This window comes from Hemicordylus capensis, chromosome 5 (genome assembly GCF_027244095.1).
Source record: "Hemicordylus capensis ecotype Gifberg chromosome 5, rHemCap1.1.pri, whole genome shotgun sequence".
Taxonomy (NCBI): domain Eukaryota; kingdom Metazoa; phylum Chordata; class Lepidosauria; order Squamata; family Cordylidae; genus Hemicordylus; species Hemicordylus capensis.
Window position 1 is genome coordinate 65,434,534 of NC_069661.1, and position 24,301 is coordinate 65,458,834.

The window sequence follows — 24,301 nt, forward strand, 5'->3', positions numbered from 1 at the left end:
CAGTCATTGGGGGATGCAGCAGAACTTTGTTCCTGCACAGAGAGGCCGTTCCTGAGCAGCAGAGCACATGGGAGGAGGGAAATGATCAAGTGTTCTCTGTGTTCCAGAAATATGTCCCTGAGAATCACACAGCCCTCAAGGTCATATTTCTGAAAGGCAAAGGACACATACAGGAGTAGGGGAGAGCAGTTAAAATTGTTCCCTCTCCCCTTGTGTGCACACTCTGAGTTAAGCACCATTCTGGCTGAATTAAGATTAGCCTCTCTGTGCAAGGATGCAGCTATGCTGTGTCCCTAAATGGCTGGTCTGGATGTCATCCAATTTTTTAAATGCTCAGAATGTGTTAAAGTAGAATACATCCCCAAATTAGCTCTCTCTGTGTAATATACATATTTCTATTCTAAAGTCCCAGTGTTTAAAAAGTTAGATTTTAAGGCAGTATTTTACTAGTAAAAGATCTCTTCATTTATTTCCTTTATGGAAATACATAAGGATGTTGAAAAAAATTAAGGCAGTGTTTCACTAGTAGCCACCTAAAGGCACAGCGAGGAAATGGCTTGATTATCAAGCCAGAGGCTGCCAGTTCGAATCCCCACTGGTATGTTTCCCAGACTAGGGGAAACACCTATATTGGGCAGCAGTGATATAAGAAGATACTGAAAGGCATCATCTCATATTGCACAGGAGGAGGCAATGGTAAGCCCCTCCTGTATTCTACCAAAGACAACCACAGGGCTCTGTGGCTGCCAGAAGTCGACACAGACTCAATGGCACACTTTACCTTTATTTCACTAGTAAACCAGATCTCTTCAATTATTTCCTTTATGGAAGTACATAAGGATATTGAAAATATTTATTTCAAAAATCAAAGTGGGATGGTGAATATTGATCTTAAACAGCAAAGGCAGACTATTGGGAAGTGTTATGTACTGCATATTCAAAGCGGAGAGTTTTCCTGTTGTTTGGACATTCTATAATAATGTTCATTAGATGGAACCTTTTTTTGATGCCTCTAATAATGTGACTTCCAGCCAATGTTTAAAGGCTAAAATTACATTTCTTCATCCTGCCTGCCAGAACTATATGGCCAGGTTTTGGTTTTTGTCAAAAAGAACACTGTTAGAATGCAAATGTCACATTAGTTGCAGAGCAGATTAATAATCTGGGCCATATACATTATGTAAGGTTTCCATGGTAACCGTTTCTCTGAGGGGAAAACGAACTGTCCACAGTTTCCACAGAAACTGCTCCCTGCTGAGACAGGTGCCTTGGAGGGAAGGGAAGTGAATAGAAATGAGAGGGAACACAGGATCTTTGCAGCAGACATACATACATTGTAGCCTTTGCAACTGCATTTCCCCCATTCTTCTTTGCTACTTTTTCCGTGCAGGACTATAGGGCCTTTTTGGTGGGTTGCTTGCATCCTGTAATGTAAAACACATGAGCATAATATCTTTGGCCTGTGTGGAGGTGATGTTGTTGCCTGTGGTCTGGAAATGTCGTCCATCAAGAGGAAACTGAAACCCAGCACTTCAGCTTTTAAGGTCCAGCATTTTAAGAATCACTTTGCATGGGAACGTTTTACTGGTAAATGAAAAGTCTTCTTTTACTTCCCTTATCTAAGCGGCCAGCAAAGAAGGATATGGATGCTGCAGGGTGGAGCTCAGCCATTCTCTGTAGGGCTGAATAAGGATGTTTTTCTAAAGCAGAGAAGCATTGCTCTTTTACATGAATATTTTATGAAGTTGCTATAGGTGCAGCAGTGATGAGTCGAGTGAGTGGTTAAAAAAGAAGCCGTGTTTAAATAATGTTTGTAACTTGTAAGATATATTAGCATAGCATTTTCATTTAAACAAAATAGCTCTGGCTTCTATCTCGTTCAAGGGGAAAAATACTGTGACATTCATTGCTGGCTTAGTGCTGGCATAACTGCAGATTAACATGCTGGCTATTTCATCTTCTCCTGTCTCCTCTTTTCCTCTTTATGGGGAAAACAGTCTGACATGGTTATTAAATCTGGCAGCTGTGTTGTGCATGCACATGGGAAGCAAGTAGAGCAGAGCATATAGAAAATGAGAGCCTTTCAGATAACAGCCTCCTTTTGGCTGCTACTGGGCTTGAAAGGCAGTTCAAAAGGCTCTTTCTCTCCTTTTGTAATTCCTAATCGCTGGATCAGTGCACAGATATCACAAACAATTGCAAACGTAGGTATTCCCGACTTGTTAGCTGCTTTCAGATTGCCAATTAAGGGTAGTGCTTTCGTGGGTTTTTTTTTTGTTTTGTTTTGTTTGCTTTTTAACTTCAGTGTTCTAGTTGAAAGAGCACCGAGATGAAAGCCAAAGACCAATTGAGGCAGGAATGTTTCTTTGTAGGATTGAATTGACTTAACTGTTCAGTAGAAAAAGAAAATGCAAGCTCGGTAGCTCTATAGAAGTAGTAGTTTCGCAGTGATTAAAGGATGCAGCTTTGTTGTGAGATTTAAAGTGAGGAACGTCAAGCAATTTCCCCATTTAAAAAATGGTTAGGGAGATGCAAGGAATTATTTATTCCTTGCAACAGACTGGGAAGCTTTTGTTGAGCTAGTTAAAAATTTAAAAATAAACCCAGAACGGTGACTGAGGAATTCTGCATTATCTGGTTGGAAAAGTGGAAGCAAACAACTATTGGAAGGGATAGTTAAAACCTGCATAAGAAATTAAAACAACAATGCCAGCAGAATGGTGAGCAGTGCCTGTTTGTTTTTCGATCCAGCCTTTTCCAGTGTCTAGAGAATAATAATGTTTTGCTTATGGGGTGAATGACGAGTAACTGTTATTTGGAAATAGTAGAGTTGCAGGTTTTCCTCTGTGCTGTAGACTTAGATTTTATTAATAAGGATTCTAAATTTTACCTAAGTATAATCTGTATTTTATACATACGTATGGTGATTTTGTTTACAGGCTCTTGCTGTTAACTGCATAAACTGTTGTAATGTGGGGTTTCAGTATGCAGCTTGAAAAATCTCAGTGCAACTGGTACCATGTGTATTCATAACAGATAATTGCATTAGCAATGCCTGCCATTTCTAATTTGTCTGAGATGTCATGTCATGTCCTGTTTGTTTATTTACAAGATGTATTATTTACTGGAGTCCTACTTTTGTGTAGCAATTTTATTTCTGCATGGTTATTATAAATGAAGCAATGAAATGATGAGAAAGCTTTTTTTAATTACATCTCAGTTTGGATTATGCTGTAAACCATGGTTTGCAAGATTGGGAATCTGCCATAGGCTTTTACACATCCTTCTTCCCATCTCACATAGGGATTCCTTTCTCTGTTTCCACCAGATGCAATTACCATGTTTGATATTATGTCTGAATTGGACAACTATCGTTAGCCTGAACTTCCAAATCATGGTTTGAAGTTTAGTAGTAGCCATAGCTTTTCCAATTCAGACATCATGCCACACTATGGTTATTGCAATCCAGAAATGAAGAAAGAAATCTATATGAGAGGAGAAAAGGGAAATGTGTGTGCCTTAGCTTATTCTGGATCCTCCAACCCATGATTTCACTCAGATAGTCTATGTGTGTTCTGCTGCAGGAAGGCAAGGGGGAAGTGCATTCTTTGTATTACTGCAGTGAAACTGGAATACTGTGCTCTGTACATTTGGGGTGTGTATGGGTATGCATGTGTACACACACACACACACACACACACACACACACACACACACGGGTTCTACCTTAATTGAAGCTTGAAAAGCTGGACAAAAAAAAGATTTTTGTATGTCCCTTTCTCTGTCTTCATGCAGTCACACCCTGTTTGACTGTCTATGAAAATGATCATTTTTGGTGACACTTGATGAGATTCAGCTCCCCCAGGATGACTTGTCAACTAACCAATTGCTGAGACAAGTGTTTTCAAGGAAAATACCTATAACAAAACGTTAAAATATGTTGCCATCATGCACCCAATGTTGTGGGGGAGGCAAGATTTCCCTGCAGGAGGTGGTTTTCAGCTAAAGGCATCTAATCCAGAATTAGGCTGGATTAAATTCTTACTGTAAATATAGGAATTTGGGTGGTGGTGGATTCAAAGGGATAATATTTATATTAAATTTGGTTTGAATGTGTTTCTATGGGAAATTTGGAAGATGGCTTAATTTTTCAAAAATTTAATTTGAATCCTTTCGTCTTTAGTCTTAACTTTCAGATCACAAGATCACATTAAGAATGTCATGACCCTCAGGTGTGCTTTATATTGTTTTGTGTTATCTGAAATCTTTCATTCAGTGGTTAATTGAAAAAGCCTAGCAGATAGGCTTGAAAGCAACGCCCTGATCTGGAAATGTGGTCCATGGTTTTAAATGCATGTGGACTGTCTGTGGTTATAGTCGTGCAGAAAAATCAGTTTGCACATGTTCAGGTGCACTCTGGTATTAATTCACTTGTTCCAAGCCTTGGCATTTAAATAGATTTCTGCTCTGAGTGTTGAAGGGAAATTGATCCTGATAAAGCCGACATAAAGCTTTGTGAGGCACACAGATGTGCTGCAACATCTGTGTAGGGGCATTGCATGTTCATTGAATATATAGAAAATAATACCACACATTTTTTTTAATGTTGCTTTTCAAAGACAGTGCCTCCTTTTTGTCCCATGTATTGAGCTGTGTAGTTTTTCCTCTAGGCAATAGAACCCAAATGGTATTGGTTAAGCTAATAGTTTAATTGCAGAAATAAATAAATGGCTGGCAAGGAATAAGGCTGGCACTTGAGAACACTGTACCAAAGATGTGGCTACAAATATGCTTAAAGAGGCAGGACAATTAAGTGCTTTCTGGAGTTCTAAAGCATCATATAGTACAAGAGATGTTCAAATAAAAAACTTAACCCAAATAGTGTATTATTATGCTATTACATTCCATATAGGCTCCAAATATCACAGAACTAGTGGTTATTTTCCCTTCCCTATCTAGAATAAGCCTTGTAAATGGCAAGATATATGATTCTCTGTGTTTTCAGGACAGTTCAAGCATACAATTTCTCTTCATTGAAAGAATGTCAGAAAGAAAAGTCTGCATGGGTTTTGCTAGGGATCTTTGAGCATGAACAAGCCATGAAGATTTTTTCATTCTGATTTAACATCTTTCACAGAAATTTCCGTTTAAATTCTGTGGGAGGAAATATTATAAAAAGCTTGTCTGATCTAGCAGATAGTGCTGAATTTGGATGGGGGCTCAGATCAGCCATATGGGGTAGCCTTGTGCAAGTAACTCCCAGTCACAGTTCTCTCACAGGAAAAATGGAAACAATTGCCACTACTGTGAAGAAGAATGAGCAAAAACTTCTAAAGTGCCCATTAAACATGTTATAGAAACATTTGATGATAATAGTTAACAATTGATTTCTCCTTAAGTATCACTTAATGGCACAGCAGGGATATGCTTGATTAAAAAGCAGAAGGTTGCCGGTTCAAATCCCTGCTGCTACTATATTGGGCAGCAGCGATATAGGGAGATGCTGAAAGGCATCATCTCATAATGCATGGGAGGAGGCAATGGTAAACCCCTCCTGTATTCTACCAAAAGGAAATCACAGGGCTCTGTGGGCGCCAGGAGTTGAAATTGACTTGACAGCACACTTTACCTTTATCTCCTCAATACCAATAATAAATAGTAAATTTCAAGGGCACAATTCAACAAATGCTAATGACAATTCATTCCTTAGGATTGTTAGTTGTGATTAAATCCATTCCATTGCTTCTATAGCATTTAAACATGTATACTAAGAAGGAGGAAAGATACCACCAGGTTCAGGAGAATGCCAGCGTGGCTAACAAGTAGAGTCAGCGAAGTTTTAAAAGGGAAGAAGACTTCCTCCAGAAAATGGAAGTCCTGCCCAAATGAAGAGAACAGGAAGGAACAGAAACTCTGGCAAAAGAAATGCAAGGAAACAACAAGGGATGCAAAAGGAGAGTGAGGAGCATATAGCAAGAAGTGTCAAGGGGAATAACAAAAACTTCTTTAAATATATCAGAAGCAGGAAACCTGTCAGGGAGGCGGTTGGACCCTTAGAGGATGAGGGTGTGAAAGGAATTATTCAGGAGGATAAGGAGATTGCAGAGAAGCTGAATTAGTTCTTTGTAGCTTTCATCATGGCGGAGAATACTGACCATATACCCTCTCTGGAATTGAACTTCTCAGGTTTAGAGACTGAAGAACTGGGCCTATTTGAGATGACAAGGGAAGATGTTCTAAACTGTCTAAAAACTTAAAAAAAAAAAAAAATACCAGGGCCAGATGTCATACACCCAAGAGTTCTGAAGGAACTCAAATGTGAAATTGCTGATCTCTTACCAAAAATGTGTAACTTGACCCTACAGTCAGGCTCTGTACCAGAGGACTGGAAAGATGCAAGGGGGACCTGGGAAATTACAGGCTGGTTAGCTTAACTTCGGTGCTGGGTAAATTGATTGAAAGCATACTTAAGGACAAAATTGTTAAACATATAGAAGAAAAAGCCTTGCTGGAGGAGAACCAGCATGGCTTCTACAAGGGCAAGTCTTGCCTCACAAACATTTTGAAGTTCTTTGAGAGTGTCAGCAGGCATGTGGATAAAGGAGATCTGGTTGACATAATATACTTGGACTTCCAAAAGGCTTTTGATGAAGTTCCTCACCAAAGGCTCTTGAGTAAATTTAGCACTCATGGAATAAGAGGGCAGGTTCATGTGTGGATCGGTCACTGGTTGAAGGACAGGAAACAGAGGGTAGGAATAAATGGACAGTTTTCACAGTCGAAAGAAGTAGGAAGTGGGTTCCCTCAGGAATTGGTACTGGGACTAACGCTCTTTAACTTGTTCATAAATGATCTAAGTTGGGGTAAGCAGCGAAGTGGCCAAATTTGCAGATGACACTAAACTATTTAGGGTACTGAAATCCAAAACAAATTGTGAGGAGCTCCAAAAAGATCTCTCCAAACTGGGGGAGTGGGCAACAAAATGGCAAATGTGGATCAGTGTAAGCAAGTGTAAAGTGATGTATATTGGGGCTAAACAACCCCCTCAACTTTACATATATGCTGATGGGTTCTGAACTGTCGGTGACGGACCAGGAGAGAGATTTGGGGTTGTGGTGGACAGGTCATTGAAAGTGTCGTCTCAGTGCGCGGCAGTTGTGAAAAAGGCTAATTCCATGTTAGGAATCATTAGGAAGGAGACTGAAAATAAAACTGCTAATATTATAATGCCCTTTTACAAATCTATGGTATGGCCATATCTGGAGTGCGTACAGATTTGGTCACTGTATCTTAAGAAGGCTATTGTAGAACTGGGAAAGTTGCAGAAGTGGGCAACCAAGATAATCAGAGGCCTAGAGCACCTTCCTTATGAGGCAAAACTACAGCGTCTGGGGCTCTTTAGTTTAGAAAAGAAGTAACTCAGGGCAGACATAATTGAGGTGTATAAAATTATACAAGGAGTCGACAGAGATAAATATTTCTCCCTTTCTCACTCCACTAGAACCAGGGGTCATCCTATAAAACTGAAGGTTGGGAAATTTAGGACGGACAAGAGGAAATACTTTTTCACACAGCACATAATTAATCTATAGAATTCTTTGCCATGGGATGTGGTGATGGCCACCAGCTTGGATGGTTTTAAAAGGGGCTTAGACAAATTCATGGAGGACAAGTTTATCAATAGCTGCACTTTGGGCCACCTCCAGCCTCAGAGGTGTGATGCCTTTCAATACCAGTTGCAGGGGAACAACAGCAGGAGAGAGGGACATACCACTTTCCTGTGGGCTTCCCAGAGGCATCTAGTGGGCCACTGTGTGAAACAGGATGCTGGACTAGATGGGCTTTGGGCCTGATCTAGCAGGGCGTGTTCTTGTGTCTAATTTTTACTGGGTTGTGCTTCAGTAGCTTAATAATGATAAAGTACTTCTCTGTCAACAAGGTTATTCCCATATTTGTACAGTACAAATATGATTACGATGGTAAACCCCTCCTGTATTCTACCAAAGACAACCACAGGGCTCTGTGGTCGCCAGGAGTCGACACCGACTCAACGACACACTTTACCTTTTTCAACAAAACATTTCCGAAGAGGTTTACATAGATATAAAATAAATAATAAAATGCCCCGCTGTCCCCAAAGGGCCCACAATCTAAAAAAGAAACAGAAGATAGACACCAGCAAGTGCTAGTTTCTCTCCCACTGTTAAATAAAGAGAACCACCACTTTTGAAAGCTGCCTCTTTGCTCAGTTAGCAGGGGGTTAGTTTAATCAATTTAGAACCATATCCAACCCCATATCAGCAACTGTACAGTGTCTGTTGTTGGTGTCTACCTTATGTTTCTTTTTTGATTGTGAGTCCTTTTGGGACTGGAAACTATCCTATTTATTATTTTTCTATGTAAACCACTTTGCAAGCTCTTGTTGAAAAGTGGTATGAATACATTGTAGCTGGGGATTATGGGAGCTGCAGTTCAGCAACATCTGGAGAAACCCTGGTTGGAAACCACTGGACTAACACTACTGTATAAGCCATATATTTACTTAGGGAGGATTCACATTACCCGCTCCAAGTCAGTAAGCTGGTAACATGTCAGTAAAATGTTGAGACATGAGAGAGGCATGACAAAGGCATGATGTCTGAACCACCCAAGTGTTAATGGAATTGTTCCAGGGTGCTGACTAAACACGCCAGTGGTTCTTTTGGACTAGCATGGGGAATCAACATGACTACATGGAACAGTTCATTATAGTGTCAATTTGTGCAAAGTTTTGGTCTGGAAATGATGAGAAGACAGAAATATGGTATAATTAGATTTATTTGGGGATAATTGGGGTACAAGAAAATAAAAAGGTTTATTAGGCAAGGAGAGGAGGCAATAAAATCTTAACTAAGTGTATTAACTAGAGTCTCATGTAAGAGGCATTTTAGCTTAAGGTCTGAATTGTCAGTGAATCAGCTTAAGGCTTTTCTTAAGGCCCAATATGTAAAATTAAAGAGGAGAGAGAAAGGAGTGAGGAGATTTAGAAGGGAGAGACAGTTAGTATTACCGGTCCTGATCTATTGGTGCATTGGGTGCACTTGCAAGTTGGAGTGCTCAGGGTCAAAGTAGAAAGGCAGGAAAGAGAAGAAGCAAGTGGTTCAATGTGACCACTTGCGGGCTGAAGAACCAGTGTAGTATAGGTCTGTGTAAGTGTGGGAGCAGAGTTCTTTCTCTTTGGGTCCTGGGTAGGTTCTGAGTACTCTGTTGGGTTTTCCCCTTCTCCTTCTTCTGACCAAGTGTCGGAATCTGAAGTACAAATAGGCAAAATCATGCCTTGGGAAAAGCAAAAGCCAAGCACCCTGACTGTAGAGGCTGAAAAGAAATTTATGTTTGCATGAACCAATCAAGTGGGTGTGATTTTTAAGAAACAAATGAAGGAATAGCTGGTTGAATGGTGTACTGGAATACAGAATGGGTGAATTCAAAAGCTTTATCTGAAACTGCAACATCTCTTCCTGGGAGACAGATGGATTTTCTTTTCTGTTAACGATCCTACCTCTGGGTCCTTGCCAGCTCATTAACATGGTGATAGGAGACTCGGGTATTCCATGCTTAGTTGTAGGAGCGATTAGCTAGGCTAATCCCATTGTGAAGAGAGTTAGCTATTTCTCTTGTGAAGGTCTCTTTGACCTGGAAGCTAGCTTTGCCTTTGCTAGCTTCCTCCCTTTTTGCAAGAGAGGCCATGGGGGTCTTCCTTCAGTTGTTTGTTATTCTGACCTTGGGCAGTGTTGCCCCATGTTTGCTTGTGCCAAGTGACTAAATTGCATAGTTTGCCAAATATGGGTATGTGCACAGTTCACGATCCCATGAGCTCAGGTATCCAAGATGGAGGTTGTAAGCCTGCAACTCCAAATCACATAGAGGGATGCTGTTTGCAGCCCCAAGACAAGCTGTTTTAGCAACACAAGTTACATTCTTCCTTACATCCGCAGCCTGAATTCCAAATCTTGGTGACCTAAGATGGGAGAATGTTGGGTGCAGAATCTTGAGAACTGGACTTGGGCAGATTTAGATGTCATATCCGTAGCCCATGGGGAGAGTGCTCACATATCCCAACATTTTACCAACATGTTACGACTTACTGATTTGCAGTATATCAGGTAAGGTAGTTAATTGGAAACAGCTCTTGAGAAGACAAGGTTCAGACCCGGGGAGGCAGCACACTTTGGTTTTATTTCCTAAAGACGAAAGCAAGGAAATCAACCAACCAACCAACCAACCAACCAGAATACAAGGGGGAAATGACAAGCTAAGTTAGTTGGGGCTAGTCTTTTCTAGAGTTTGATTTCTGGCTGGCTAGGGGTTTGTTTTTGACAGGGCAGATTCAGCTTCAGTTTTGCCTAGAGAGATAGTGGGTGGGGATTACCCCAGCATCTGGGGCTTTTTCGTTTGGAAGAGGCGACTATGGAGAGACATGATAGAGGTGTATAAAATTATGCATGGAGTAGAGAGAGTGGACAGAAAGAAATGTTTCTCCGTCTCTCACAACACGAGAAACAGGGGTGGTCCCAAGAAACTGAAGGCCAAGAAATTTTGGACCAACAAAAGGAAGTACTTTTCCACACAGCACACAATTAATCTATGGAATTCTCTGCCACAGGGTGTGGTGATGGCCACTAGCTTGGATGGCTTTAAAAGGGGCTTGGACAAATTCATGGAGGACAGATCTATCCATGGCTACTAGTTTGGTGGTTGTAGGCCACCTCCAGCCTAAGAGGCAAGATGGCTCTGAATACCAGTTGTAGGGGAGCAACAGCAAGAGAGAGGCCATGCCTTCAGCTCTTGCCTGTGTGTTTCTCAGAAGTATCTGGTGGGTCACTGTGCAAAACAGGATGCTGAACTAGATACTTTTATTTTATTTTATTTATTACATTTATATCTTGCTCTTTCCCCTCTTCCTTCCTTTCTCTTATTTTTACCCTCACAACAACCCTGTGAGGTAGGTTAGGCTGAGAGTTACATGACTGGCCCAGAGTCACCCATTAAGTGTCAATGTTGAATGGGGATGCGAACTCGGGTCTTCCCGGTCCTAGTCCAACACTAACCACTATGCCTGATCTAGCAGGGCTGGTCTTATGTTCTTATAGTCAATCGTAGAAAGATCATATGCAAGGCAGATGTACTTTGTGATTAACAAAAAGTCTCACACTGCCATCATATGCATATATAAATGGAAATAAGTCCCACACTGGATTCACTGGGCTTACTTGACAGTAAATCTCACTATGTCCATTGGGGTTTACTCCCAGGTAAGTGTACATTACTTTGTGGCCTCAGCCTTATAAATCTCATAGACAGGACTATTTGTATACTGTGCAAAACAAAAAAAGTTCTAAGCTAAATTGCGCATCAAGAAAAGTTGAATTTTGTCCCTGTGCAGATTATGTCCTTTTGCATCTGTGCACTTATTTTATAGAATTTATTATTATTGTACTAGTTATGGGAAAGGGTTGCCATCTATGCAGAGCACTGAGTTTCTGGCCACTGGAAATCTACTGCCTCTGCTCTACCTTCTGAGATTGCAACAGGCTTGAAAATGTGTGGGTAATATAAGGGGCAACTAGAAATCATATAAACTTAATTTTTAAAAAGCTGAGGTTTTCATAGTGGCAAATTCAGTACCCCGTTCCAATTCTGTATGTTTCTTGGGTTTTTTTTTAGTGCTGGCGCTTGCATAGAATTACACACAGCTAGCTTGCTAGCATGAAGAGACTATTATCTAACTTGCTCAGATGAAACTTATACTGATTTGCAAGGTTATAATATATGTGAACTTCTCTTGTGTGGAACAGCTAGGGGGGGGAATCAAACTTAGCCAAAACTTCATACATATTTTTCATGGTAAGCATTACTTAGATAAACCTGGATAACACAAGGGCAAGAGAATAGGAGTGCACTCTGCATATCTGTATTAAATTAAGCATCATTGGCCAGTCTTAAATGTACCTAGAAAGCACTTTTGAATACTTGAATCCTCAGAGTACTTCATTAAATAAAAGTTAAATGTAACATTTTTCAAAGATTGTGTAATACACAGTAACATACATCAGTTCACTGAGTAAGCCCCAAATCTAAAGTTATCCTTACAATTGCAGTTGTGTCTCATCAATAAAACAATTTCAGTCAGCTTGATGAGATCATATGCCTTGTTTTCAGAACATAGGAAAGTTTAATAAGCATGCCACGTTGGGCAGGGGAAAAGAATTGTTTTTGCCAAAAACTCCTGCTAACTGAGCAAAGAGGCACCTTTTAAAGTGATGATTCTCTTATATGTAGCAGGGAGAGAGCAACTGCCTTATCCAGCCCCAGCACAGCATCCCTCCAGTGGCTGTTTCTGGTATCAACCTTATATTTCCTTTTAGATTGTGAGCCCTTTGGGGACAGGGGACCATCTTATTTAAGTATTGTTTATTTTTCTATGTAAACCGCTTTGAGAACTTTGGTTGAAGAGCAGTATATAAAAAAATTCATAGTAGTAGTAGTAGTAAACTGCCAACCTTTTGATTCAGATCCAGTTTCTTTGCTTTCAAATTATGATGAAGTTTCAGGGGAAATTAAAATAACACTCACCTCCTCTCTCACCTGGAAATCCTGACTTACAGGTAGTAGCTCCTCTTCATTCATCCTACCTAACCCTTTCAGTTGTCAAGCTCTGACATGATTCCTTCATTCCACTCAAATTGCTATAAAAATACCAGTCAGACCTGTTGAGGTCTTTGCTTTTCCTGATTTCCCTCTATGCCTCTCAATGAGCCCTGATTTCCTATTGCCAACAAGCTGCTATTGATCTCTTGGCAATAATTCACACCAAGCCCTACATTCATTGGATTTCTCTTTGGTCCCTCATGCTTGACACTTGCTGTTTACCAAATTTTCATTGTTTGTTTCCCCCACTGATGTTCCTGTACAATAGAAACATGTGCACCAAGGCAACACTGGAAGAGGAATATCCTATGTCCTATCCATCATCTGCAGAACCAAATGGTACCTTTCTGAAGTGTTAACCTAGGTTGTCTAAAGGCATCCTGATGGGCAATGGCATCCTCCGGAAACATAGTAAATTGCCCTAGATTCAGCTATTCAATCAGGCAACAATAGAAATGGAGATTTCTGTTGTGACTGTTCAGTCATCATCACAACCCTTATGGCTCCATCTCTGTCAGCCTAGCCCAGACCCATCCATCAGTGCCTCTCTAACCCTGGCTGGGTTGCCTTGTCACAAGGGGCATGGAAAAAACATAAAGTCTAATACAAGTGTCCATGAATGGTGATAAACTACTTATGTTCATGAATATGGATAGAAGACCAGCTGGGACAGAGTACCACGCAAGGAGAATTAAAACAGACACCAGCTGACTTTCCAACTAACAAAGTGTGTGTGCTTGGATGGAGTGCGGGCATGACAGGGGCCCTCATGCAGCACCCCCAGGTTGCGTGCACATTACTACATCAGAGCCCTATGAGTTTGGACTGCTCTCCATGCTCTGGAAGGGATCTGTAAGATCAGAAAGACATTGCTGAGATTCAGTAATGTGTTTCTGACCTTGAAGAGCCCTTCTGGGGCATATGCACAGGGTGACTGTGGGAGTCGCATGCCTCCACATTCCTTTGACATGCACGTATTTCATTAGTCAGGATGTCAGCCGCTGTTTATTGCAGGAGCATAGCAACAATCGCACGAGAGGGGGACACATTTCCTTGGACCGTGAGGGAGGGGGACCCACCAGCTGGGTGACAACTTGATTTTTGCTCTCACCCTCATGCCTCTCCGAAGAAGAAGGTGGCGATCAGAGGCCCATCTTCACTTTTTGTCCTGGGGCCCACTCCCAACTTTGCTATGCCCCTGGTTTATTGGCTTGTGCTGTGGCCTAAAATGTTTTGAGTCCTGTCATTCCAAGTCCCACACTATTGTCAAAATTGTAAAACCCTAGGTGGCCATGGATTTCTGACAGTTCTTTTGCCTACAGATAAAGCTTAAATTAGTAATCGGTTATTGCTCAGGCAGTGGGTAATTAGTAAGCAAAAGGCAGGGCAATGAGGCTTAAAACTGGTTAAGGAGTTAAATGGACCAACCATCACAGATTGACATCAATGTGTTCATGGTGTAATATGTTCTTGAACTGTAAGCAAGCTGCTGCTTTCTGTACACAGGCATTGCTTCCTATAAAAGCAGAAAGTTGCCTCCTTATATTTCCCAGTTCCTGTTTCTTTGCTGAGTAAGATAGACGGTGTCATCAGTTTACAATACGCTGAACTGTTGCTGCAGTGTTAAAATGTGTAAAAATACAACTTGTAGTCTATTAATACAAATCAAACTGGTGAAAAGGCAATTTTAAAGCAGCAGAAGGAGCCATGCAACATGGCTTCCTTGTATAGGACTAATTGGGAATACTACTTCATGGGTGTCTTCAGCCATGAAATACAATACTTTGGAATCAATAACTATTGATGGAAAAAGAAGCAATTATCTACAGTGTAATTACTGAGATGCTAGTGGTCATTCAGTTTAGTGCTGACCTTGATATGTTGGGTACAGAAGATAAATAATTGCCTTTAATTCATTGTGTAAGCTTGGTTCTCCTCAGGAAATGTGAACACAAACTCCTTTGGTTCATACGTTGTTTTAAACAATTTCATGTTAATTTCTGTATTTAACTTGATGGAATTTTTGGAGTGTCAGACCTGGCTATCTTTGTGTATTGTGCAAATTCCATGGTCTCCTATGCTGTTAAGCCAGATATGAACACCCTTGCCTGAACATAAATGCCCATTGTTTTTTCCAGCAGATGCTTCTCTGCTGTATGAGGTATGAACTGGAGACGATGGCAGCAAACCGGTGTGCCAGGAATGAGATATCACTCAATCTCTATATGTTCATAAGAACAGCCCTTCTTGATCAGGCCCAAGGTCTACCTAGTCCAGCATCCTTTTTCCCACAGCAGCCCACCAGATGCTTCTGAGAAGTGTGAGTGTAACGTACAGAAGGGTTGAGTGAGGAGATATGATTGGACTCTATCCTTTGCTTGCACTTTCCCCACAAAAACACCTTCTCTCAATGTAACTCCAAGACTAGAAGTAAACTAATGAAGAGAAAGATGCCTGGGAAGAAATCATTTCAGGGAGCAAAGCACAAGGAGAAGAAGGATTCCACACTGTATTTTAACCCTTCTTCCTCCACTTAAGAACTATTTGGCACAATCCTGAATTTTTCATATATTTCTGTACAAGCAAGGGCCTTGTACCTTATAGAATATCTTTAATTTTCATATAGGTAAGAGAGTTTCTCTCAGATCTGGTAACACTGTTAACCGTCCTTTCTGGTGCACATACCGCTTCTCTCAAAGATCTTTGCCTAATTCGAAATGGTAACTGAAATGTTCTCTTTTGGCTCTAAAGACATTGCTTTAGTTTATGAGGGAAGCACCTGTAAAAAAGGTCTAGGCAGTGGAGTGTGATTAAGAGTGTTTATAGTTTAATGAAATAAATCTTTTTTTCAGAAGGGCAAGTGCAGACTTCTCTCTATGCTGCTGATATTTGTTGTTTGTCTGCCCCACCTCCAGTCTAGGACTGAACTAAAGACTGTAACTAATCTATGCATCCTGTGTGTAACCTGGTTGGGATTCACTAGGAACACCACACAGACAAATTGTCCTGAAGCTCTTGATGGAAAAATTGGGACAGTTCTGTTCTTATATGAACCTTCCTTCTCCCTCACAAATTTCATTTCTAGAGCACCAAGTACATTTCCTCCACCTGATTATATGCAGATGGTTAAAGAGGTCAGGACACATGGTATATCCGGAAAAAGAGGGAGTAGATACTTGTCTTTTTGTCCTCAGTGGAAATTTATAATTAAATTAGACAAGTTAGTTATTTCAGCTTATTTGTGTTGCCGTGGGTTTTTGTTTTTGTTTTGCTTTCTGTGAATGGAAAGCATATACGCAAATGCCTTCTGGTTCTGTCGGCTTGCATGCATCAAACACTGCAATAATACAATTTCAGCTGAGGATGAATGGATAAAGAACACAAATGGCACGTGGATGGTACCAGAAACTCGAGATGACATTTTACAAAAGATATGCTGAAAGATGTTATTGTTGTGTTTAACAATTGCTGGTCCTTAGACAAGTCAAGCAATAGTTCTTTCAGCACAATGCAGACAAGTAGAGTCTCTCTCTCTCTTTTTCCACTCAGTGTGCCCAGTTTTTCCCCCATGGATACTGCTTGCTTCAATCAATGTTGTAACTGTGATGAAGTGGAACACCCACAAGCAGACAGAATGAAATACAGAACTGTAGCTCAGCCATTGTATTTGCCATAATGGTCTTCCACAAGGGTAATACAAATTCTGACCAATTTGGGGCAATGGAATGATGTCATTGCACACTCCACAAGAGAAATGCTTATGAGTGGCTTATGTATAGTGCTGATGTATTATAGTTTACCTTGTCTAACTATTTACATTGAAATTTTATGTATCTCCATTCTGCTTTTATTGAAGAGACTGAAAAAATGAGTATTTCTGTGTGCTGATATAAGTATTATAGTCACCAAAGCATTTATTATAATGAAAATCTCCATGCTACTGCTGGACATGAGTGGTGACTTCTGGCAGGGGAAATGGAAATTCTCACTATATGCTGCTGCCCCCCCCCCCATTACTAAACTCTTTCCTCTGTGGAATGGAAGAATAATAATGGCCTTTGTCATTGCAGTAATGTGAAGCTATATGGTGAGAGCATTGTGAAGCATTACATAAATGAGGATTAATATTGCTGCATTAAAATCTGAATTTTTGTTTTTCCTGCAACAACAATGAAACCTCCAAGCAAAATAAAATAAAATAAATATAATAGAACCAATGACACAAAATCTCTATTTCCCCCTCTTTTCAAAAAAATTTTCTTGAACTAGTCTGAACCACATTTTGAATACTAGCTAGCCCAAATGAATAACAATGTGATGGCCAAATGCAAAATGTATGTGCACCAACTTCTGCTCTTATTTATTTATTTATTTATTTATTTAGTGCATTTATATACTGCCCTATACATAACGTCCCTGGGTGGTTCACAATATACAAACCATTAAAACATTAACGTAATTAAACAATCTAAAATACTATAAAAACTATAAAAATGGAAACTTTAAAACTATAAACTATAAAAGCCTAACTAAACAGGTATGTTTTTAGTTCCTTCTTAAAAACATCCAGAGAAGGGGAAACTCTAATTTCATTAATTTCCCCTGCTAACTTGGCAAAGAGGCACCTTTCAACATTGTGATTCTCTTTATTTAGCAGGGGAGAGTAACTGGCCCTATCCACCCCCAGCACAGTACCTCCAGTGACTGTTGCTGTTGTCTACCTTATGTTTCTTTTTAGATTGTGAGTCCTTTGGGGAGAGGGTTCCATCTTGTTTGTTATTTCTCTGTGTAAACTGCCTTGAGCCATTTTTGGAAGGGCAGTATAGAAATTGAATGAATGAATGAATAAACAAATAAATATAAAATGAGTTCCAGTGTCACAAGACAACTCTAGAAAAGGCCAGGTTTTGAATCACCACCAATCAAACTGGTGGCAACCTCAATTGAGATGTGTTGGGGTTGACAAAGAAGGGGGTGTTCTCTTAAATACCTCAGACTCAAGGCATTAATGGCTTTATAGGTAATAACCAGCACTTTGTATTTTGCCCAGAAACATATTGGCAGCCAGTGTAGTTCTTTCAAAATGTGTGTAATATGATCTCTTCGGGCAGCCATGGAGACCAACCTGACTGCTACATTCTGTACTAACTGCAGTTTCCGAACTATGTACAAAGGCTGCCCAACCTAGAGCACGTTGCAGAAGTCAAGTGTGGAAGTTACCAGCATATGCACCACTGTTTTAAGGTGGTTTGTCTCCAGAAATGGATGTAGCTGGTTAATCAGCCGAAGAGGATAGAAAGCACTCCTGTCCACTGCCAAGGAGAAATCAGGGAGAAGTTTGGGTCCCTAAGATTACATACCTGCTCTTTCTAGGGAAGTGCAACCCCGTCCAGAATAGGCAGATCTTAAACCACTCTCGACCTCCCACAAGGCGTACCTCTGTCTTGCTTGGATTCAGCCTCAGTTTGTTCTCCCTCATCCAGCCCATTACCACCTCCAGGCAGGCATTTAGGGAAGTTAGGCCATTTCCTGATGAAGTTGACATGGAGAAATAGATTTGGGTGTCATCAGCATACTGATAACACCCTGCATCAAATCCCCTGATGATCTCTCCCAGCAGTTTCATGGAGATGTTAAAAAGCATAGGAGACAGTATGGAGCCTTGTGGGGCTCCATACCAGAACTCTTGTTTTGAAGAGTAATAGTCTCCAAGCAATACCATCTGAAGCTTACCCGAGAGGTGAGCGGAAACACTGCAGAGCTGTGCCTCTGACTCCCATCCCCTTCTGACATCCCAGAAGGATACCATGGTTGATGGTATTGAAAGCTGCCTAGAGATCCAAAAGGACCAACAGAGTCACATTCCCCCTGTCAGTTCCTAATTTGAAATCATCTAACAGGCCGATCAAGTCTGTCTCAGCCCCATAGACTGCCTGAAAGCCAGTTTGAAATGGGTCCAGATAATATGCTTTCTCCAAAACAACCTGGAGCTGAGAGGGCACCACCCTCTCAATCACCTTGTCCAACCATGGGAGGTTGGAGGCAGGCCTGATCCCTAATTCTGAGGGATCCAATACAGGCCTCTTCAAGAGTGGTCTAATAACTGCTTCCTTAAGACAAGGAGGCATCCTGCCCTCCCTCAGAAAAGCATTACTGATCTTAACAAGACCCTCTCCAATAATCTCACTGCTAGATCATATAAGCCATGTTGGGCAGGGGTCAAGTGGACAGGTGGTAAGGCACAGACTGAAATTAATCCAATTTAACCACACAAGAGGAGCTGCTGGACACCTCCACAATAGACTCTGCAAGAACTGTAGAGTCTAGTTCAGCTCCAATATGAGAGATTATCTGCGAAAAACTCATTAAATGTCATAATGGGTAACTGATGGATCCAAATACTCATTCAGGAAGGGAGGGGCATGTACTAGCCCTCTCACAACCCTAGACAACTCTGCTGGATGTGAGCTTGCAGAAGCAATGTGGGGAGAAAAGTACTGCTTCTTTGCTGCACGCATTGCCAGAGCATAGATCTTCAAATGCGCTCTGCACTGTCATCTATTGGATTCAAGCTGAGTCATTCTCCACGTGCTCAAGCCATCTACCTTGTTGCTTCAGCTCCTGTAGTTCTTCTGTATACCAAGGGGGTAATTTAGAAGCAGGTCGGAGAGGGCGCTTAGAAGCAATCATGTATACTGCCCTAGTAAGTTCATTATTCCAAGTCTGAACCAGGGCATTAACAAGATCGCTGGCAGAATCAACCTTCAAGCCTTCTAAGGTTTCTTGGAATCCTATGAGATCCAATAGCCTTTTTGGGCAGACCATCCTAATAGAGCTTCACACCTGCGAAGGAGGGTTGAGGCTCTGTGTCCAACCTTAACCAGATGGTGGTCCGTCCAGGACAATGTGGACATCACAGGAATCCCCACCCACAGAACACCTTCCTGATCACAGCAAAAAGCCAAATTGAGAGTATGACCAGCAATGTGCATTGGTCCCAAGACCACTTGGGATAGGCTCATAGTTATCATGGCTGATATGAACTCCTGAGCTGATCCTGACAAGTTGGCTCCAAAGTGAACATTAAAGTCCCCCAGAACTACTAGTCTGAGAGACTCTAACTCTGCAACCAAGTCAGCCAGCTCAATTAGGGACTCTGTTGGGCAGCGGGATGAATGGCACACCAACAGAAGTCCCAGTCTATCCTTGGTCTCCAGACGTAGGTACACATATTCAATATAGGCCAATTCCCTGACAAGAACCCTGTTAAGGGAGATATTATTCTTAAAGACTACAGCTACTCTTCCTCCCCACCCATGTCCTCTTACCTAACAGCTATTAAATTTCTGATCTCCCTTCCCCTGTAATGATCTGTTACCCTGCCATTGCCACATGTTCCTCTATCCCCTCCCCACCACCACTGGAATCACCTCAGGGACCACGAACGCACTCCCCCCAACTCTAGGTTCACCAAAACACATGCCTGCATAAAATCTAGCAAATAAACTGGGATGTTTTTAAAGTAGCAGCATAGCTTGTCTCAGCCCTCTGTCCCACACCCGAAGCCCGTTCCCAAAGGCCCGCCCGCCCAGCAGTGCCTGCCCACACCAACAGTTGTGCCTCTGTCTTGCCCCATTCCTGTTAAGCCAGATGCCCCCAGACCCCACCTCTCACGTGGACTTCTGGAGCCTGGCTGATGGAACTGGCTCCCATGCAACTGCAGCCTGTCAGGGCAATCAGAACCGTAGCTGAAGCCAGCAGCAGGATCTCCGCAGGCAATGGTTCTCTCTGCTCAAGGCTGAAGGGAGGGGGACGGCCAGCTCAAACAAACCTCCCAGCTCAGGCAAGGGAGATTCTGATGGAAAAAGAACAGACCCCAGCCTTCCAGCAAGCCCTCCTCCTCCATGCTTCTGGCTTGCTCCAGTCCTTATGCTCAGAATATATAATTGCATGTAGGGCTTTAATCCCAATTATCTAAAAAGGAGCATGTTTCTACATTATGCTTATATAAGATCACATGCTAAATCACTGGTGGTCTCTTGAGGGCTATGGATCACAAGTTTCATTGGTGACGTACACTATATAGTATGAATGCTTAGAATGATGAGAAAGCTAACATAAGCAGAGCCACCTAATGGCGCAGCAGGGAAGTAATTTGCCTAGGGATTAAGAGGTTGCTTGTTTGAATCCCCGCTGGTATGTTTTCCAGATTATGGGACTATGTTTCCCCAGACTATGGGAAACACCTATATTGGGCAGCAGTGATATAGGAAGGATTACCAAAGAAAATCACGTGACTCTGTGGTTGCCAGGAGTTGACACCAACTCTAAGGTTAGTATGCTAATTAAACTGTGTGGACAAAGAACCATATGTTGCCAGTTCTCCAAAGTTTACAGAAAGGAAGCTGTATTAATCTGTTGCAGCAAAACCAACAAAACTGGGGAATGTTCTGAAGTGTAAACTTGGGTGGACTACAACCTCTCCATCAAATGCATGCAATGCTATTCTCAGTTTATTTTATTTATTATTTATTTATTATTAAAATTTTATACCACCCTTCCAAAAGGCTCAGGGCGGTTCACAATAAAACACCATTAAAATCTATTAACAATTAAAACAGAAATTGTAAAACTGCATAAAATAATTAATAATTAAAACATCATAAAACACCAATTAAATAGCCAAACAATTTAAAAACAAGTTTTAAAAAGCTGAGAAAGCTTGGTTGAAGAGATGTGTTTTCAGAAGTTTCTTAAAAATGGCCAGAGATGGGGAGGCTCGTATCTTAGTAGGGAGCGCATTCCACAATCTTGGGGCAGCAGCTGAGAAGGCCCGTCTCTGTGTAGCCACCAAATGAGTTGGCGGCAGCTGGAGACGGACCTCCTCAAGTGACCTTAATGAGCGGTGGGGCACATAGCAGAGAAGACGCTCTCTTAAATACCCAGCGCCTAAGCCGTTTAGGGCTTTGTAAGTTATAACTAGCACTTTGTATTTTGCCCGGAAACCTAATGGCAGCCAGTGTAGCTCCATCAGTAAAGGAGTAACGTGATCTCTCCGAGATGACCCAGAGACGAACCTGGCTGCCACATTCTGAACCAACTAAAGTTTCCGGACTACGTACAAAGGCAGCCCCACGTAGAGCGCATTACAGAAGTCCAGTCTGGAGGTTACCAACAAATGTACCACTGTTCTGAGGTCATTGATCTTGAGAAAAGGGTGCAGCTGGCGAATCAGCCGAAGCTGATAGAAAGCACCCCTGGCCACCGCCTCAACTTGAGAAACCAGGGAGAGGTGTGAATCCAGAAGTACTCCCAGACCGCGAACCTGTTCCTTTTGGGGAAGTGTGACCCCGTCTAGAACAGGGAGATCAAAATCGTCTCTAGAGTTCTGACCCCACACAATAAGTACCTCCGCCTTATCTGGATTCAGCTCCAGTTTATTCTCCCTCATCCAGCCCCATTACTGCTTCCAGGCAGGCATTTAGGGAGGATATGCCAACTCCTGAAGAGGTTGACATGGAGAAGTAGATCTGGGTGTCATCAGTGTACTGGTAACATCCGGCTCCAAATCCCCTGATGATCTCTCCCAGCGGTTTCATGTAGATGTTAAAAAGCATTGGAGAAAGTATGGAGCCTTGAGGAACACCATACTTAAGTTCAGATTTTGAAGAGCAACAATCTCCAATCGACACAGTTGAAGTGTGTGCATGTGCATCCATGCACACACATTCTTGCACACATACTCACATGGATGTAGAGGAAGAAAATGTAAATAGTGGGTCCAAATGGCTATGAAAACCAAGTGGTACAATATATGGCAAGCTTAAATGTACATAAAAGCTCACAGACAATTCAGAATAGTAATTTGTGATAACACAGTCTTCCTAGTCTAGCTGTGTTGTTCCTTAACACCTATGTGGGAGAAGAAATTCTTGAACATTTTCACCAGGATTTCAACAGCTTTCAGCCTGAGCCTGGATCATCCATACAATTCTGTTCAATTATTATGATGAACATAGCAACACAACCTTATACTGGAAACCCATTGTGTACATACACATGCACACACACTAGTAAAATGGCTTACATTTTGCAAGCATGCATCCTGTACCACAAAGTCTGGACTTTATGTGTATAAAACTACTTGAGAAAACTGCCAAAGTTTGTATGAACCTTAACCCTCACACTAACCTTAATCCTAACCCATGTTTTCCCAATGGGAATGTTTTCCCTCATTTTATGCGCACTTAATGAATTTTCCCAAGGTACCCCCTGCCTGTGTGTGTGTGTGTGGTCAATTAGAGATATGGAACCTACCTGCGAAAATAGCATTTTTCTATCTTTTGTGGTTTGGTCTGGGAGTTTTGAGTGAGTGATTCAGGCCCAAGCACTGTATTAAAGGTAAAGTGCCTTCGAATCGGTGTCGACTCCTGGCGACCACAGAGCTTTGTGGCTGTCTTTGGTAGAATATAGGAGGGGTTTACCTTTGCCATCTCCCATGCAGTATAAGATGATGCCTTTCAGCATCTTCCTATGTTGCTGCTGCCTGTACATACATACATCTGCAACTGATGATAATCCTTCATGCATCTAATGATGTGAGTAAGTAGCCCATGAAAGCTTATGCTTCAATAATTTGTTCATCTATAAAGTGCCAGAAGACTGTTCCTTGTTTTTCTCCAAAGCTTGTATTCTCACTGATTCTCCCTTAACTACAAGAGAGTGCCAGGATTAGAAGCAATATGTATTCCACCATCAGGGCAAACTAACTCTCAGAACAAACTCTGCCATAGGGCCTTGACACAATTATTGATTGATAGATCTGGCAAGCTTCCTTTCCCAGTCAGTATTTCTGCTAATAAATATTCTTAGCTCATCTCCAATCCTGAATTACACTAGTGTTAGATGGCAGGGTAAGAAGCAGTGCTGCATTTTATACACCAAGGAACCACATTTTTACGTGGAAGTAGAATTTAAGAGTATGGAACAGCCTGAAATATGGAACATATCAGATCAACAGGATGTAGCAAAGCTCTTGATCAAATGATTGTCACATCCATGCTTGAGCCACAAAATTATACTTTCACTAAGGCTAATGCCATAACCCCCTTAATACCATATAAATCAAAAACAATAGATCACTAGTTTACATTGCAGGTTAAACCACAAATGCACTAAGAAGAAGCCTAGTGCTAGCAATTGGGCAACTGTCCACATATCCTCTCCATCTTGACAAGCGGTCATCCTTCTGTCTTGCTGCTGTAATGCAGCTGATTGGGATTAAAGATACAAGGTCAACTTGAAGGCTATTCAGTATGAAAGGGGGAAAAGCATATAGAGAATTTGAGCATGGGCTAAGCCCACTCTCTCTGCACAAACCCTCCTGATACTTCACATGGGTCATGTGAAGCACCTCATTGTCTACTCTCTCTCTCTCTCTCTCTCTCTCTCTCTCTCTCTCTCTCTCTCTCTCTATATATATATATATATAATTATCTTATATATTATCTACTAGTCATCACAACATCCCTGTAAGGTATAAGGTAAAGTGTGCCATTGAGCTGGTGGTGGCTCCTGGCTACCACAGAGCCCTGTGGTTTTTTTCTGGTAGAAT

General features: G+C 41.5%; 1 protein-coding gene across 6 annotated transcripts in view; it reads left to right on the top strand.

The window, feature by feature from the left end:
- Positions 1-1,252: 1,252 nt before the first annotated feature.
- TRIM2 (tripartite motif containing 2) overlaps positions 1,253-24,301 on the top strand; it is a 105,928-nt gene continuing 82,879 nt past the window's right edge. For 2 of the 6 annotated variants that reach the window (XM_053253157.1, XM_053253158.1), the window contains exon 1: positions 1,253-1,587. The gene's annotated coding sequence lies outside the window, so the exon portion shown is untranslated. Of the gene's footprint in view, positions 1,588-2,017; positions 2,205-2,233; positions 2,721-20,995; positions 21,020-24,301 lie in introns of those variants that run through there. The other 4 variants (XM_053253161.1, XM_053253166.1, XM_053253165.1 and 1 more) reach the window with 4 other exon arrangements.